General features: G+C 40.6%; 1 long non-coding RNA gene across 2 annotated transcripts in view; it reads left to right on the forward strand.

The window, feature by feature from the left end:
• Positions 1-1,779: 1,779 nt before the first annotated feature.
• LOC309377835 overlaps positions 1,780-17,843 on the forward strand; it is a 51,977-nt gene continuing 35,913 nt past the window's right edge. The window contains exon 1 of one of the 2 annotated variants that reach the window (XR_014171709.1): positions 1,780-1,984. This is a non-coding gene — a long non-coding RNA (uncharacterized lncRNA). The remainder of the gene's footprint in view (positions 1,985-17,843) is intronic. The other variant, XR_014171710.1, reaches the window with a different exon arrangement.

Genomic DNA, 17,843 nt, shown 5'->3' on the forward strand with positions numbered 1-17,843 from the left:
TAGCTGGCTGTGGTAAAGTTATCGCCCCTGAACATACAGAGTTCTTTTTCCACAGCCAACAAGCACAATGTCCCCATACACACAAAAGACTGTGTCTTGCACTAGCACTTTATTTCTTTTTCTCCTTTGGTCAACATTTAAAAGGAATTAAAAACAACAGCAGCTTGGAGGCCATCTATACTTTTTTACTTTTACTCCCCCCCTCCTGCCAAATATGAGAAGGTTAATTAATGAATCCAAGTTGTTTAGATTTCGCAGCAGCTACAAAGACGTATGTTGTGAATAGCTGATAAGTTGCATGATCAATAGCTGACAGAACATCTCCCAGCTGCTTTGTCAGGAAGGAAAATAATCAACAAATGGCCTAAGTAGTCGACATTCAGTGGAAATACACAGAGATGTGCCCAGTCTTGGTATTTTTAAACAGCTTTAAGCATGGTGGTTCAGCTATCATAGCAAAACTATCAACCACTCTGAAATGAAAATTTCAATGTGTAACAATAATGATGCCTGCGATATGTAGTTTCATTGACTCATGTTGCTTAGCTCTGCTATGACTCTTCAGTAAATCCTGCGCTGGTTGCTGAACTACTGCAAAACAGTAAGCACAAAAGAAAAGAGATTTAGCTTTAAACTGAGGCATTTCCTAGGTAACCACAGCATGAGGTTATTTCAAAATTAATTTGCTTTGTATCCCTAAAGACTGGATAACTTTTGGCAGCCAAGACTAAGATTATTTTGTGGCTGCAGTTTTCAGAGTTCCACTTTATTTCTTATATGTCTTTACATTTTGATTAGCAAACTTGCCATCTGTTATTCTTTGCAAAAGAATTCTTTTTGCTGCATGAATTTAATTTAGCCTAGGATAACATTGGACAATTCACGTTTATTAAAAGATAATAGTTTAGAAAACAGATGTCTCCAAGGTATTTGCTCTAATAGCATAGCCAGAATGGTGCCTACATCATTTTCAAATAAAGCATTTAACATCTGTCCAGAAAGCCCTCATATTCAGTTCATTTTTACACAATAATTTATGCACTTTCCTAAGATTTAGTATGGCTGAATATTTATTAACCTCTGAAAATCAATTAAATATATACTTTCAGAAGGTTTGACACATTTTATTTTTTTCTTTCTTTCGGTGAAAATAAATCCCAGATATGTATATATTATTCAAAAAGAAAAGAAGAATAGCTTAAAAGCAAGAAAAAAGGTTCAATTTTCATTTCCAAAATAAACCTCAAAATGAATGAATGATTAATGTTTACTTGAGAAAATATAATTGTAAAAACTTTCAAGGTGCACAAAAATACTCTTAATCTGGTTAATGATAGTGCTGCAAATGTTCCTTAACAATTCTTCACATTTATTAAAAGTTAAATGAAAAATACTATACTATTAAATACTAACAGAAAATGTTTTTTGAGGGCTGTTCTTTTCTTAGTGCCTTTTTGTTTTGTGATCATGATAGCCAAGTTGCTGTGTTCAGTATTTTTTAAATACTTCTGATTTATAGTACTGTACAAAACGTTTTGCACATTTGTACATACACATATATGAATATAAAGAATCAATATCATCTCTTCCTCCCAAGAGACTGCCAGGAATTTAATTGAGTTAAAATGAATGTTCTTATCACAAGCCACAAAAGATCTTCCCTTCCTACTTTTGTTCATGACAGAGTTCAGGACCACCTCCCCATGGGTAACTCTACCTCCCCCCACTTCAGATATTAACCTGGAGTCCTGGACATCATGCCTTCCCATCATTAAATGAGCTGAGCAATGTTTTATTACAGATCTCATGTGGCTGAGCTTAGTGGGGCTTTTAAGTGCTCCCGGGTATGCCGTGCTTACGCAAGTTATTTTCTGCTGTGGATTGTTGATGCTGCCACAGAATGACAGAGTGATGTGCCTTGAATTCCAATGAGGAGCAATGGTGTTTTGTTTTGGGGTCTCCCCCCTGCAACACCAAATAAAGAGTGAGTACTTTGAAAAGTCTTTGTTACTCAAGTTGTGCTGTGTGTTTCGGATTTTAGGAGGCCTCCAAATTGAAAAAGGCTTGAAGATGCTAGGCAATTTTGATTGTAAGCAATGTGTGAGGGAAGCAATTTTATGATGGCAAGGGCCAGTTCTTTCAGAAATTTATTTTAAAGTGCAGGTTTCAAAAATCTAAAGCTGGAGCTGTACTGGACAGAGAAGGGGAATATATGTAAAAGTGAATTATAAGAAGCAAAACCTGGAGGAATAAATTACATCAAAGGTAGTGCTTCTTGGGCTTTCTGTGGGTTATTGTTTTTTCCTGACCTTGTGCTGACAATTCAGATGGATTCATAAGCAACTAGGTGGCCTAGCAATTTGATGCATGTGTTTTCACACACTTCTTTAAGTGATTAAATCCTTTCAGTGTGTCCTAGCCATCTGCTGCTTTGGGGCTGATATACTTGGATGCACTGACTTCCCCTTTTCTAACAGTGATGCTCAGATCCTTACTACTTAGCGAGTGTGTATGAAGCAGATTTTAAAAGATCCAGCCCTGATTAGCGCAGTTAGCCCGTTAACGCTACATATTTACAGTGGATTATTGGAAGGGAAGTAGGGGTTAAGTCAGTAGGTCTCTCGCTTTCCCCAGGGGTTAACCTGGCAGGCTGTCTGGCACACACAGGAGGGCTGACAGGTAGCAGGATTTGTCTAAGCAGTGTGCATGAGAGCCAACAAGGAAAACTGAATGCTCTGGATTAGTTTTGGATTATGTTGTCAGAGTGAAGCCTGATGGACAAACTGCAGAGGAATAAAATGCAATCTGTTTGGGAAGAGAGACGGTGTGCATAGCGTTCATTTTTCAAAAATGGCAAGAGAAATCATTAATAATTTGTAAATCTGTGTCCATTAACTTTTCTCTTTGTTATCCCAAAGACAGCCTTTTGAACATGAGTCTGCCACTGTTCTATATCTCGTCTTCTTTAGTGACAGATGGCAAGAGAGAGATGGGTTTTTTAATACATAAATATGTTGGAAGCCTCCATTTGAACACCTGTAGTTCCCTTTGGGGGAAATGGCAACTCTTCCTTTATTTCAAGGGAAATGAGGCAGCCTTTGATTTGTATATTTTGCATTCTTTTAAAAACTTATTTTTCAAAAGCATATGCCGTAATCCTTTTTTGGATATATTTTTTTTAATAATGCAAAGGATAGTGATTAAAGCGAGCCTTGATTCATTCATTCACTAGTTGCTTCATTATGGGAAGTTAGATCACAAGAGTTCTGCATGATCTAATGTGAAATATGCACAGGACAAACTCAAGTTTGTTTTTGTGGAAGACTGGTGCCATTTTTCATTAAAATAGTGTTTACCCTTCCAACAGTCAAGCGTTATTGCACTTTTCCTGGTAAAAATGTCCATCTTTGTCCTTTGAAGTGACAGAGGGAACCAGTGAAAAATAATCCCTTGCAAATATTTATAAACCTGTTATCGGTTTCTCATTGCCTGCAAGTTTTTTAATGGGAATGCTATGTGCTTTCAATTCAAGTCAGTCTTTACGTACTATTTCTGCCAAATAGCCTTAAATTCTGTATGAAATTTATTTTATGAATTTGAGCCGCATTCATTCTGTTTTATTATATTTTTGTAAACTGCTTTGAGGTTTGTTTGTTTTTATAAATAAAACTGGAGTATGCATTTGGAAATAAATCAAGCATGACCTTACAAAAAGAAGACTATTTAAATCGTGTATGAACCCCCAGCCATTTTAAAATGAAAATAATTAAGCAATATAAAAGCATTCAAAGGCTAAAATAATAAGTGACCTTTTGATAAGAATGGATTAGCTCTTTTATGCTCAACATAGCAAATATGTTCAATGAATATATAATCTTTGAGTCAAAATCCTTGAATAACCATATGGGTATTTCCTTCTGTCAACTAACTTGAAATACTTAACAAATTATATATAATGCATCAGAAGCAACCTACAGACAGAAGAGTTGCAAAAACAATACCCAAAGAAAACTCAAGGCACAACTAAATTAGGCAGAAGACTTTTGGTTTATGCTAATGTCCTTCTTGGAATAGGGGCAAATTGAAGTCAATTCAGTTCACATTTAAAGGCAAATTTGCACTTTTCAAATCAATATGCAAACTGAAACAACTCACACTTATCCAAATTTTGCAATGTAGTTCTCAAACCGAACAATGCTTATAAAAATATATAAATTAGGGGAAGGTTTGCCTAAAAATGAATATATTAGTGAAAATAACACAGGATACATTACATCAGGGCAAGTTGCTTGCGGAAATGTATACATTAGTCAAACTGTATAAAAAAATGTTCATTGAAGGAAATTGTACCAATACATTTTCATTAGGAATATATATATATATATATATATATTTGCTTTCGTAGATTTTCACGGGTACAGGAATGCAGGTTTTGGTGTCCTCGGGTGTCTTCCCGTGTAAAAGTTGGGGTGTCTAGGCGACGTTTCGACGAGGTCTCACTCGTCATCTTCAGGCTGGTGCTTTCGGCTTCTTGTTACTGGAACAGAGCAGGATCTCATATATATATATCCCCACATTCCACTGAAATTAATAGGATTTCTTTATAAATCATGCATACATATAGTTCTGATATGCCAATTACTCTGGATTCAAAAACCTATAATCTATGAGCATTCAAAAACCTTTGCTTAAAAACCCAAGTTTGTTTGTTTGTTTGTTTGTTTTAAACAACACATTGTTTCTCTCTCTTTCTCTCTCTCTCTCTCTCTCTCTCTCTCTCTCTCTCTCTCTCACACACACACACACACACACACACACACACACGAGTCTTAATTTGCCCTTGAGCATTTTTCTTTCCCCCCTGCAATTTATGTTAACATCTGATGCTTGTTTATGCAGAAGAGGTGATGTATTTGTAATGCAAATGAACATTCTGTCCAATGTAAGTTTTACATTTGCATTTCAAATCTGACAGGCAAGTCCACATTGATATATTTGCTGCTGGATCTAATATTGGAAATGTCTGTTCTCCTATACGGTTTACAGCTAACCAGAAGTAGTTTGAGATTAAAAAAAATGATCTGGAAGATCCAGAAAGAATTTACTGCTGTTTCCTGAAGAAAAGAAAGAGACAGTGCAGATGGTTTAGAAGCATAACGTAACTATTTCTCGTCAGGTAGTGTGACCTTTCTTCATAGACAGCAAATTCCACTGTCCCTGACGCAAGGCAAGCAAATATGACAAAACCACAGTCTTTTTTTCTCAACTGGGAAACACAGGAGAGAATAGTTTGACCTAAGTCCAGCCAGTATTTTTACACTGCTAATTCCTGGCTTTAGTAAATTCTTCACCAAGGCGAAAGAATCTCTGCTGGCCACAGGGAGCGCAGTGTAATTAGCAAAATACAGTTCCAGAGTTGGGAAGGGGAGGTTTCCAGAACTGCACTGGGTTATGAGGTAAGCAAACTGGAAAAAGATGTATCTTTTGCAAGCGGGGGTGAGGTGGGCAGAGCATAAGGCAGGCAGTTGGTTTTATGCTGCAGAGGGGGTTAGATGTGATGCTTGGGGACTCTTGGAATTGGAGGCTGCAGCAATGGTAGGAAAAGGACCCTCTTGAGATGTGACTGCTTTGCACGTTCTCCATCCAGATTCGGGCTGTGTAGATGTGTAAAGAAACCATATATCATGAAGTCACCACAGACTCGGCTGTGCCTCATTGTCCCAAAAGGGAACGCGGGTCTTGGTAAGCACGTCTGCAACCCCTGGAATCTTGCACAGCTCATGGAGAATGGGGTAGCTTGTAGCAATATTTTCTCAATCTGTGAAATAGATTAAAAAGGTAAAAGGTAAAGGACCCATGGGGTGGTTAAGTCCAGGCAAAGGTGTCTATGGGGTTGCGGCACTCATCTTGCTTTCAGGCCAAGGGAGCCGGTGTCTGTCTGCAGACAGCTTTCCAGGTCATGTGGCCAGCATGGCAAAACCACTTCTGGCACAATGGAACACCGTGAAAAGTGCCAGAGCACGGGGAAATGCCATTTACCTTCCACCGCAGTGGTACCTATTTATCTACTTGCACTGATGTGCTTTTGAACTGCTAGGAGCAACAGGAGCTCACCCCATCATGTGGATTCAAACCGCTGACCTTCTGATCAGTAGTTTAGACCACAGTGCCAACCACATCGCTTTTGACTGTCCTGATTGATGTTTAGCTATTGACTGTGTGAAGATATACCTCCTTTTGCCTGTCTTGGCTTTTCCAACACATTTATAAATTTTGCTATATGTTTATATGTTTTTAGTGTTGTATTTCGTTATGTCCTGTGTCCTGCCCGTTTTATTGTTCTGCTTGAAATGAAAGGCAGTATACAAATGGTTTTTAATAAATAAATGAACATAAGCATTCTTCTAGTGGAAGAAAGTGAGAAAGTGATTTTCACTTATTGATTAGACTTTGATGCCTAATTTTGTTTTCGGGTTTCTCATATTAATATAATAACTAGCATGAGATAATCTTGCCATAATTGATTTATTTTCTTCTTGAGGACTTCTTTTGGATTCAGAGGATGCCACTGCAAGACCAAGAATAATGATGAATACTTCAGAAAAAATAATGTTTTTAACGTGGATTTCTCCAGACACCATTTTCAACTTGCAGTAGTTTATGACAACTTTCAATATAAATCCAAATAAGGGGGGAAGTTAATAACTCAAACGGTACTTAAAGTAACTTCAGCACTGAAGACTGAGTAAATGCCAACCACTTAGTGGAAGAGGGAGGGGAATTTATTTAATACCCTGGCAGACCGTGGTATGAATGAAAAGATGAACTACAGCTTTTCATGCCTTGCTATCCAGTGGAATGAAATTATTTTAGTGAACTGTGTCAATTCCCTTAGCAGGCATAAGAGTCCTTTATTTAAGAACTTCTAAATGGCACATGAGGAAAAATAAGTACCATCGTACCTAGAAGATACAAAGCAATAAATCTGAAACTTCTTTTCCAATTCACACTTCAGAGATACAATTTCTATTCTCTGCTCATGATCATGAAGTTCATAAGAAAGAGCAGTATGGTCATTAAGAATGGGATTATCGGCATTCTACATTCTTGGAGCAGAATAAAGCGCAAAGAGTGGCAGTCTAAATAGATTCACTAGTTCAATCTTATGTCCAACTTAGTTCTGTGGGTCTTATTCCTCATAATTGTTTATAGGATTGTAACCTATGGCTGTTGTCCAGCAACTTTGTACAATCAGGTGTATTCTGGTACTTTTCTATGAGTAGGAGGAAACTCCACAAGTGCAAAAGGATTCTGCAGACAGGACAATGAACCATACTCATTGTGTATAATTATTTTTAAATATAATAAGAATACTCACCCATGGAAAAGTGTAATTGTCTGATGAATGATATTCATTTCAAACACCGGTTAGGTAAGATCTTCAGAAGCCCATATAGACAACTCTCTTATAGGCTTCAGTTGTGGTATTTGCTGTCATTTATGTAAAGTGATGCATAGAGCACTGGTGTGTGGAGAAAATGAGGCTGGAGACAAGATTCCACACACCCAGCCCAGCCCAAACACCAGCACCCTGTTCTTAAAGTGCAACGTTAGGTGGCATTTTGACAATGGGGGGGGGGGGACAAAGGCATGAACAGGTGTGAAATATGAGGTGTATGGACAAACTGCACTCCCAATACCCATCAAGCGCCATTGTTTTGTACATAATGCTCCAGAATGAGGGAATTAAGCACTGCCCTTATTCTGATTTGCCTTCATAATTAGATGTTGAGTAATCCCATGCCAAAATCTGTCCACCAGTTTCCCAAAAAGTTTTTCTTCCCCACAAAAGAGGATTCTATCTTCTGCCACATTCACAGTGTGCTTTAAAATTACTTTAGAATTCCAGCCACCACTCTGGGCGGCTTCTTCTAAAAGTCTGGTAGTTGTTCTTCTCTTTGACATCTGGTGGGAGGGTGTTCCACAGGATGGGTGCCACTACCGAGAAAGCCCTTTGCCTGGTTCCCTGTAACTTGGCTTATTGCAGTGAGGAAACCGACAGAAGGCCCTTGGCACTGGACCTCAGTGTCCGGGTAGAATGGTGGGGGGTGGAGACGCTTTTTCTTTCCATTAACCATTTATCCAGCATTCTGCAGCCTCCATGGCTTCCCATACTTCCAGATCTGGAAAAGCACCATGGGAGGAGTTACATCATGATGTCTTCTCCTGGGCTTTAATGGAAATGTGAGCTGTCGGGGAGCCTGGATGCCAAACACCTGAGATTATTGTGCTCACCAATTTTGTTCTTAAGGGAAGCCTGACTCCATGGAATAAAGACAAGAGATACAGCAAATGGCCACCACTCCACCAATTTTAATGTGTCTGAAGCATCCTGAATCTTCTAATGGCAGCTATATCTCAGCTCAATTGTCTGACTTCCAAGGTTGCCAAGCTGGGCAGACAGAATCTCCTGCTACCCACTTTCTTAGCCTACATAATGTGACTCAAAGCTTCTTCAGATGCAGGCTTTACTTGGTCCTTGCTTTTCCTGGCTCATGTATTTGATGTATGTTTTGAGAAGTGTCATGAGACTCATAACCTTGGGGTCAGTGAGACCACCAAAACCCAAGAAAGGGGCTATCAAACTTAGGCATCCTCAAGCTAGAAGACATGAAAGATTTGTTGATGGAGAACTCGCTTTACCACTTTGGTGCATTAGGGTACGAGTGGTGGACCAGGAGTAGAAGGTAGTATTGGCAGCAAGATTGAGAGCCAGTGTGGTGTAGTGGTTAAGAGCGGTAGACTTGTAATCTGGTGAACCGGGTTCATGTCTCCGCTCCTCCACATGCAGCCGCTGGGTCACCTCGGGCTAGTCACACTTCTTTGAAATCTCTCAGCCCCACTCAACTCACAGAGTGTTTGTTGTGGGGGAGGAAGGGAAAGGAGAATGTTAGCTGCTTCGAGACTCCTTCAGATAGTGATAAAGCGGCCTATCAAATCCAAACTCTTCTTCTCTTCAAGATTGGGCCTGATCCCTTCACCAGTCCAGACTAGCACATTTATTAAGTACAGATCAAGCCTCATGGCATCACCTCAGTGCTGCCTCTTCCCAAGTCTCAGAACTCTCCATTTTTGAGCTGGCCCCAGAGGCAGATTTAGGGGAATGCAACCAGTTTGGTAACACTGGGTATGGAGCCTCAGGGGTGCCACAACTATGAGGTAGAATGGAAGGTGAGAGGTGAGGGCACTGAATTTTGGCATCACACAGAGCATCACTGAAATTAGAGAGACCCCAACGTCCACCACTGTTGCCCCCCACCAGCAGGCCACCAAAAGTCCACCTCCACTCAGTCCAAACTCCACACAGACTGATGGGGAGACTGGATTGCTCTACCAGTTGCCCCATCCCCTTGTTGCTGAGTAGATTTGGTTTAGCAACTTCAGCCACATTGGGAATAACCAGCACTACAAAGAGTTTCACTTTCATGAGTAAAATGATAAGATTTCCCTACCCACCTTAGTGAATGATTCAGAAGGAGTCATTGAAGAATATGTATATAGGAAGTTAGGTGGCAGATGTTAAGTATTTATGAATGCAAAGCGCATGACACAATGCGTTTCCACTTGGAACAGGAAAGAATAAGAACATGTTCCAGCTAAAGCAGCAGAATATTTTAGGTATTAGCAGAAAACATTGTAATTTTATGGCAGTGATTTAGTTGAAGATACTGACATATTGTATCCAAGTACTGTTCTCCTTTCCCTGAGGTAAGGTATGTTTCCTTAAATTTTAGTTGCAAAGAGCATCTGGTATTAAATTGCTATCATCACCTCATAAAGTACTCAAGTGTGCTCTTCAAAATAGAAGCCTATACTCTCCCTGCTTCTCTTTCAAGAAATTACAAGAATCACCAAACAATGACTAGACTCCATGAATCCAGAAGAATAAAATAAGCATTACTATTAATTCTGTTATTTAGCTTTCAAACCCTTCCTTGATTTGGCCAAGTTATGTGACCCAAGTTGGACTAATCATTGGTTTCCCGTGCAAAAAATGCATGGTTCATGACAGAGTATAATAAAACATGTCTGAATCATCTTATTTGGGCCATTAGTAATTCCCAACTTTAAGAAAACTTCAATATCCTGTCCCCCTTTTTAATATAAAGGAGGTTAAGCAGTAATTCAGAGAAGTAACCCAAGCAATAAATCATCAGGGGGACTCGCAGCTTTAATGGAAAGAAGTGCATAACATCAAGACCCATTTGTCCATTTGGTTTATGGGGAAATGCTTAATGCATGATTTATGCCAAATGTTTTGGTAGCTCTGGGGGGAAAACCCCAAGTAGTAGTAGTAGTTTATTTATTGTACAGCAACAAAGCCATAAACAGCTTGAGACCAGGATACCTAAAGGGCTGTCATGGGAAGCTAGGATGACACAAAGCTAGACAAGAACTTTATTGTATCTCTTAAATAAGAACAGCAATGGGAAACGTCTGAGTCTGCCCAGGTACAAATGAGACCAAGGCCACCTAGTAACTAAACTGTATAATGGTATTACCTACACTGGGCATTTTGCTCCTGTATGATCCTGCCTGTTCACTAAGGTCAATAGGAGAAGCCTTTTGTGAGTCTCATTTGAAGAACAGCTGGTGGAATGGAGGGAAAGGGCCTTCTCTGTAGTGTCCAGATTGTGAAACCCCTAACTGAGGTCTCACCTTTGTGGGTCTTCCACAGTTACCTGAAGGCATGTTTGTGTCCTCAGACTGGATGATTTCCAGCATCCATAGGATGTGTCCTTTTTTGATCTGTTGTTTATTAATTTCATACTGTTTTTAATTGTTGTGATACATTTCCTCAGGCATTCAAAGAACATGTGAGGGCACAAAGTAGGGAGGTAGCCTGGGGGCAGAACCTTTGCCTTGCTCCTGCCATTTAGGGGGATTGGACTAGAAGATGATCCATGGAGTCCCCTCCAACTCTACAGTTCTCTAATTCTATCTCTATCCCTGTCTGTATTCAGAAGAATGGTCTGAAAGGGGATTCCAAGAGCAAACAGTCTCTAGTTGCTGGGAACCACAAGTGGGAAGACTGCTGTTGCATTTTGGTCCTGCTTGTGGGATCCCCATGGGCATCTGGGAAAACTCAATTGGTAGAGCATGAGACTCTTAATAGCAAGGTCATGGGTTAATGTCCCATGTTTGGGCCAAAAGATTCCTGCATTGCAGGGGGTTGGACTAGATGATCCTTGTGATCCCTTCCAACTCTGTGATTCTGTGATCTGCTTGGCCATTAGAAGAAAAGGATGCTGAACTAGGTGGGCCACCAGCTTGATCCAGCAGAGCTCTTCTTGCACTTGAACTTCTTTGTACATGCTTACAAACCTCCCTGTAATCAGGAATCCTGCATTATCAGGGTTCCTGAGAATAGGAATGGCTATTTATTTGTTTATTATTTATAAGATTTTTTTTAACCTGCCATTCACTCTGAGGTACCAGGGTGGGTTACAACAATAGAATATACAAATTTATAAACAAATAAAAACATTACAATTGGAAAACATTTTAAAAAAACCTTTTCCGAATGGAACTCAACAGTGGTGTTTGCAGACTGTTTTAACTAATTTTGTTATTGTATTTTTATATGGTTGTAGCCTTGTGGTGAAGGGTGGATAAGAAACCCAGGATGATGCAGGAGGACGATTATGATGCTGGTGATACAATAAGCAAAACCCAAAGTGTCTGGCTTTTGGCATTGTGCTCTTAGCATCTAACATTTCAGGATGAGCACTTTATAATGCCTTCACTAATAAGTCGCCTTAACTCTGCTCAAGCAGCAGCATCTAGTGTGTGGAATCCAAAGGGCTTCCGGGGTTAATTCTGTCACCGCAGTGTTGACATGAGGCATGTAACAGCTTTCAACTCAAAATGTTACTTGTAATCTTTTAATCCCAAATTAGTTCAACGTATTAGTCCAAAGATCAAACATGAAGATTAATTAGACTAGTTAGCATAAACTCACAGAACCTATTTGTTTTGAGGTTACGTTTAATCTCAGAATAAGTCCTTGGTAAAATAGGTAACTTTTTTCCTTACCTAAGTTTTATGTGAGCTCTTCCTACTGACAGATGGCACAATCCGCCTGAACTTCTGTACAGGTCCTGTTCTAAACAGGGCTTGTGCAGAAGGTGATTCCAGTGGACTGAGCCCATCATGCTCACCTGGTCAATTATCAGCCTGGAGGCCAGTCCAACTCAGTGTTAGGAACACTAAAACCAAATATCTATAGACATCAATGTGTTGAATCTGCTGGATTGGAGCCTGGAAAGTTAGCGGTTTGTTTATTTTTTCCACCTGCTGCGCTACAGTTCATAATTAGGACATGTAGATTTGTCCCAAACCAGATCTGTGCCTTATTTCAACTGTAAACAATACAAATAATCATTTATGTTTTAAAGCTCTCTCTGTCCTGTTCACTACAAAATTTGACAGTGTAATGTATAGCATTTGAGGATCAGGACTCGTGAACCTCAAGCATGGGGACCAAATCCAGCCCTCCAGCTCTCTTAATCCAGTCCTCAGGACTCTCTCCAGGCCATGCTCCCTTCTTTCCAGCTTTCCTTGAGTGCTTTTGCCTGGCTAGAATGTGTCCTTGCACAGTAATGAGCCCACTGCTTGCCTGGATGGAGGGTGGAGAAGTTTTTGTTTGGGTGTGTAAATCCTCTGACTTTTGCATGGCTAAAATGTAGCCCCCAGTACAAAGCTAAGAGTCTGTAACATCCATTGGTCTATCCATTTTTGTCTATGGTCCCACCCACCCCTGCAATGTGGCCCCTGAAAGCTTGCTCAGAAGGGAATGTAGCCCTGGGAGTCCCTTTCAGGCCTGTGGTCCTGTATCTGTGAGGTTTGACTCTAGAAAAGACAATCTGCTGAACCTGCCAAACCAGTTCCTCTGTTAAGCTACTCAGCTATGTACCCATCAGCGGCATCTTAAAGAGTGGGCTCTGTTGCCATAGAGACAAATGGGGGTGGGGTCTTTTCCCTCCTCACCTGGCTGGATGTTATGTCAGCCTAGGCAGGAGAGCAATATGATGGTGGGGTAGGTGGCTGTTCAGGCTGATGCTGGATGCTGGAGACATAGAGACTTGTCTTGCTCTGGGCTGGACCCAAAGCTATGGCTTGGGGATTTCCCCAGGAACCTAATGAGGAGGCAATATATGTTGGAATGTTAATGCTGTGAGCTTCTCCATCCTATGCTCAGTTTGTATATGTGTGTAAATACGGTAGCTTACAGAGACCAGAGTCTCCACTGTCCTTCATTGCAGGTAAACTAAACACTGGGAAAGCACAAGTACCTTTACTGCCTGCAAAGAGAGTGACTGAGAGAGATTATTTAGTATTAGTTTAGTGCAAAGCCTTGTTCATACCTCACTCTACAGGGCCAAAGCCTTGTTTTAGGGGGCCAGTGGCACCCACAGACACAACCCTGGAGGCCACAGCCCTCCCTCCAGTTGGCTTACTAGCTTACAAGCTTACTAGGTGACAGGGGAAAGTAGCAGTGGGTCATGGCAGTGGGGACAAGTGGCGGAGCTGAAAGGACTGGTTCTTCTCTCAGGGCCATCCAATGCCTTGTGCTGCCAAGCCAAGAGACTGGAGCTGCCAGCACAATAATTTCCCCATTATATCTCTGGGCCCTGTGCTAGCATAGCATTGTAAAGTGCTGCTACATTGCAAGTGGGACCCAGGGACATTATGGGTGAAATTAATATGGTAGTGTCTCCAGCTGTCTGGCCCAGCAGTCCTCTGAAGACTGCGCATCCCACATTTTTTGAAAATGAAGAAAAAGACACTATTGGTGCTTGGGACCCCTCTGAGGGCAGCATGGTGACACTGGGCCTGTTCCCCTGTACCTCAGGAGCCCGTGTGTATAAATCCACAGTCTCACTGGAAGCCCTCGTAATTCCCTATATGTATAGAAACATATGCAGCCCACTGATTGAGGATCCGCAAGACAGAACCTGGTCTTTCCCACATCACCTACCCAAGACCATTTTAATGGGAGATGGCAGGGATTGAACATGCAGCCTTTAGCATGCAAATCATGTGCTCTGAATCTGAGCTATGGCCCCGGAACAGCAATGCACTACATGGCAACACAACAGCAGTATACATAAAGATAGGTGTGTGTGTGCATGGATATATGCAATATACCAAACTGTATCCTATGCATATGGGGGGGTGTAACTATAATATTTCTATTTTCTTTCCATATATATTAATAACCAAACCTGCAATAAGATATAACCAAACTGGGCTATTTTCTTCATTTTTGTTTCTGGTTTTTGGAATGTTGTTTGATTATCTCGATAACGCATTTGTTTGGTGTGAGGCAGAGGGGACAGAGTCGGTATTGAGGGAGGGGCATAAATCTGTTAACAGGGGTCATTAGACTGGACAAATGCCTTTCTCCCCTGCGTTTCCTAGATAAGGAAACCCTATCTAGTGGTTAAATTCCAAACGTCACGCTGGATAGCATTACAGATCCCCAGAGTGTTGCTACAGAGTTCATGCCCTGTTTCATCAAATACCCCATGACATTTAACAGGGGCCCATGCTAATTATAGGGATTTAGCAGATGCTGTCACAAAATTTAGCAGACATTTCATCACAAAAAAATAGCACACCTTTGTCTTCAGAGTCTTCAGACTTCTGGGGACATTAACAACATTTTGGCAAAAAGCTGCCATTCGTTAATGAGTCTTTCAAAGCAGCACTCATCAACTCACTGGCATCATATGCCCCATCCTGTTCTATCTTATTAGTGTGATCTATGGCAGTCAGTAGGTTTGAGATTCAAGATGGTTTTAAAATTGTCAAATTCGGTTAGTGAGAAGATGGGAAGTTAAGCAGTTTCTTTTCTGAGCATCAGAGTGGATGTTGTGACTTGATCTTCTCTGGAACTTAAACAGTCAAATTTCCTCTCTTCCCCGCACTTACATAAATTAGGAACAGCTGGAGGCCTTGTGCATCTGATTATAATTTCTGTGAAATAATTTGGCTCCGCTGCAACAGTTGATTGCATCTAACTGTATTCTACCATAGAAGATCCACTGAGATTAATGGACCTAAGTTGGTTATGTCCATTAATTCTTAACATTATTTACACCTCCATCATTAAAAACACTCAGGAGGAATTTAAAACATTCCTGTTCATCCAGGCATTTGATGTCTGAAAGATGCTCTTCCAGTCAACCTTGAAATTATTAGAGGTGAGGATATGTGACTGTACTTAAATATTTGTAGAAGTTCTTAATGCTTTAAATATTATTTTATTTTTAATTGCACTGTTTTGCTGCTTTGTTGTTTCCTGCTCTGAACAACTTTGGAATGGAATGTAACAAATGAATGAATGAATGCAATAGGTTTCGTCTGAATATGCCTAACACAGGATACAATCCTGTATTCCTAAGAACACATGACATATCTTTCAGACGTGAGTGTCTCAGCCATTCATTTTTATGGGGGGGAAGTAAAACAAAAAAGCACATTCAGGCATGGGGTGCCTGGTGAACATAACCCAAGTGCCTCTTCTCAAACATGTTGCAGATTTCAACTCTTGTCTTATAGAATTCAGTAGAAGCCAATGACTCATTGCCAACTGAAGGGCCCCGCCTCTTCATTTGCATATTGCCATTTGTATCTTGCTGTAGTGGAATCTTGGAAACACAAGAACCCTTTTTTAAAGCATTCAAACTGTATATTTAATGAATGCTCAATAGAGAGTGGCAGGCTCTTTGCCTCCCACTATGTGTATCCTTGAATACCTGAATGGGGCATTTATATCTAGACACATGAAGGGCTGTAGCCCATGCAAACCAGAAACTGGTCAAGGGCAAGATTTCCATTCTCACCGACCAAACTCTCTGCATGTCATACACTTGGGGCTCTTTCCCCATGTGTAACATGTAAATGGGCAATTCTGGATTTAGGGCTGTGTGCACGATTCTCATGCACAGGGCGCTGAGCCGAGGGCATGCAAAATTGAGAAGATCCATCACTGAGAAGATCCATTTCGGGATGCCAAATTTTGGGCTCATTCAGGGCACCATGCTACCAAAGATTACCCAAGTCTGCCCCTGGCATGGGGTGGGACAAAGCCTCTCTATACACTCCATGTGACGCAGAAGAATGTTGAGGAGCTACAGCTCAGTGGCGGAGAATATTCTTTGCATGCCAAAGGTGTTTGTAGGTATAATCAAAATTAAGACTGGATGTTGCAGCATAACAGAGACATTGTCAGGGATTCAGGTTACCTGGTTTTGGCCACATGCTCAATCCTTGACAAAAAATAAATAAATTGTCAGCTCAAATCAAATGTGCACATGGTGAAGAGGTCACCTGCCCATTCCCTCACCAGCCTAGATCCCACTGTACACAATACTTCAAGAGGAGGTGGCAGATGCCTCAGTATCCCAGTTTGTCTGCCTAGCATCTGCTCCAGAAGCACATTGTCATGAATTCTCCACACAGTTTCATCTAAATGTTTCCTTGAATCTGCAGTTATGTCCATTGATCCCTACAAAGATCACAGCTTAGTGCACTTATTAAGTGTATACCTTGCATCATTGGGGATTATAAGCAAGCAGCTAAGAGATGAAGCAAAGACCCTTCCTGGTCTTGTTTCTCTGAATTATACCTTCATCTTCCAGTATCATGGTGGGTTTCCAAGAGGTTCATGGGGGAAAGAACAGTGCTCTCATAAACTGATAGTGTACCAGACCAGATAGATTTGGTATTAGAAATAAAAGCTCTATGAATCTCATCACACTATCCTGTGTGACCAGTTTACTGTCTAGATTCTGAAATCTAGGAATCAGAAAGGAGTCATTTCTACAGCCAGAAGAAAGGCCACTTTTTAGCAAGTGACAGCAAAGCATGGGATGTGGCAGATTTTTTAAAAAAGAAACAGCCCACAAGTCAAGCTTCTAAATTAATCAGTTTCCTGCAAGAAAGCATACAGGAAACTGGAATGTTACTTTGAAATTCTAAACACAAGCGCTTGTGACATTCACATTCACCAGTTCTCCCATTCACTCTCTTGAATAAATAGCTTAGCTTTTTTTTGTCATTCCAAAATCAGACATGACGTTCTTGAGCACAAGGCCAGCAAAAAGTTCTCCGCTTGTAATCTAATCTTATTTTATCATTTGCTCTGGAAAACAAAGTGCTGCAGTCCAAACATGCACCACAATGAAACTTCATCTGAACATGCACTATAAACTATAAAACTTAATACTGTTTTAGAGATGATGGTTGAATTTCTACTGCCAATATACATGTCACTGAAATAGATCTAGCAAATGTTGCTTCTTAATTTAACCCTGATTGATTTGGCGTAGCATTTCAATAGCTGACAGTAATGTGACTAATCCTGTAAAATTTACCTGAGCAGACATGCACAGGACTGTGCTGTAATTTACCTATAGAAAAGAGGAAGTGCAAACCGATGTTTTCTCCCTGGAGCATCCAAGCCACATCTTTTCCATCGCTACTGCTTGAGTTGGTTGGGGACTGGAATATGCTGGACAGTCTTCTTAATGCAGGCCTCTGGGCCATTATTGGGTTCCAAGGATTACACACATGAAGGTGGTGGATGGTTGGTGAAAGGACCTGAGTGAGAGGCAGGGAAGGGAAAATCTCCCAGGGTGAGAGACTAGAAGAAAGGAAAGCTCCCAGGTGAGAACTGTGAGTGTCCACTATCTGCAAGTGACATGGGTTAGGAGCTACCTTTGAGAGAAGTTTCTATGTTTTCTTTCTTTTTTTAAGGTTAGTTTCTTTTATCA

This window comes from Podarcis melisellensis (assembly GCF_964234715.1).
Source record: "Podarcis melisellensis genome assembly, chromosome: 9".
Classification (NCBI taxonomy): domain Eukaryota; kingdom Metazoa; phylum Chordata; class Lepidosauria; order Squamata; family Lacertidae; genus Podarcis; species Podarcis melisellensis.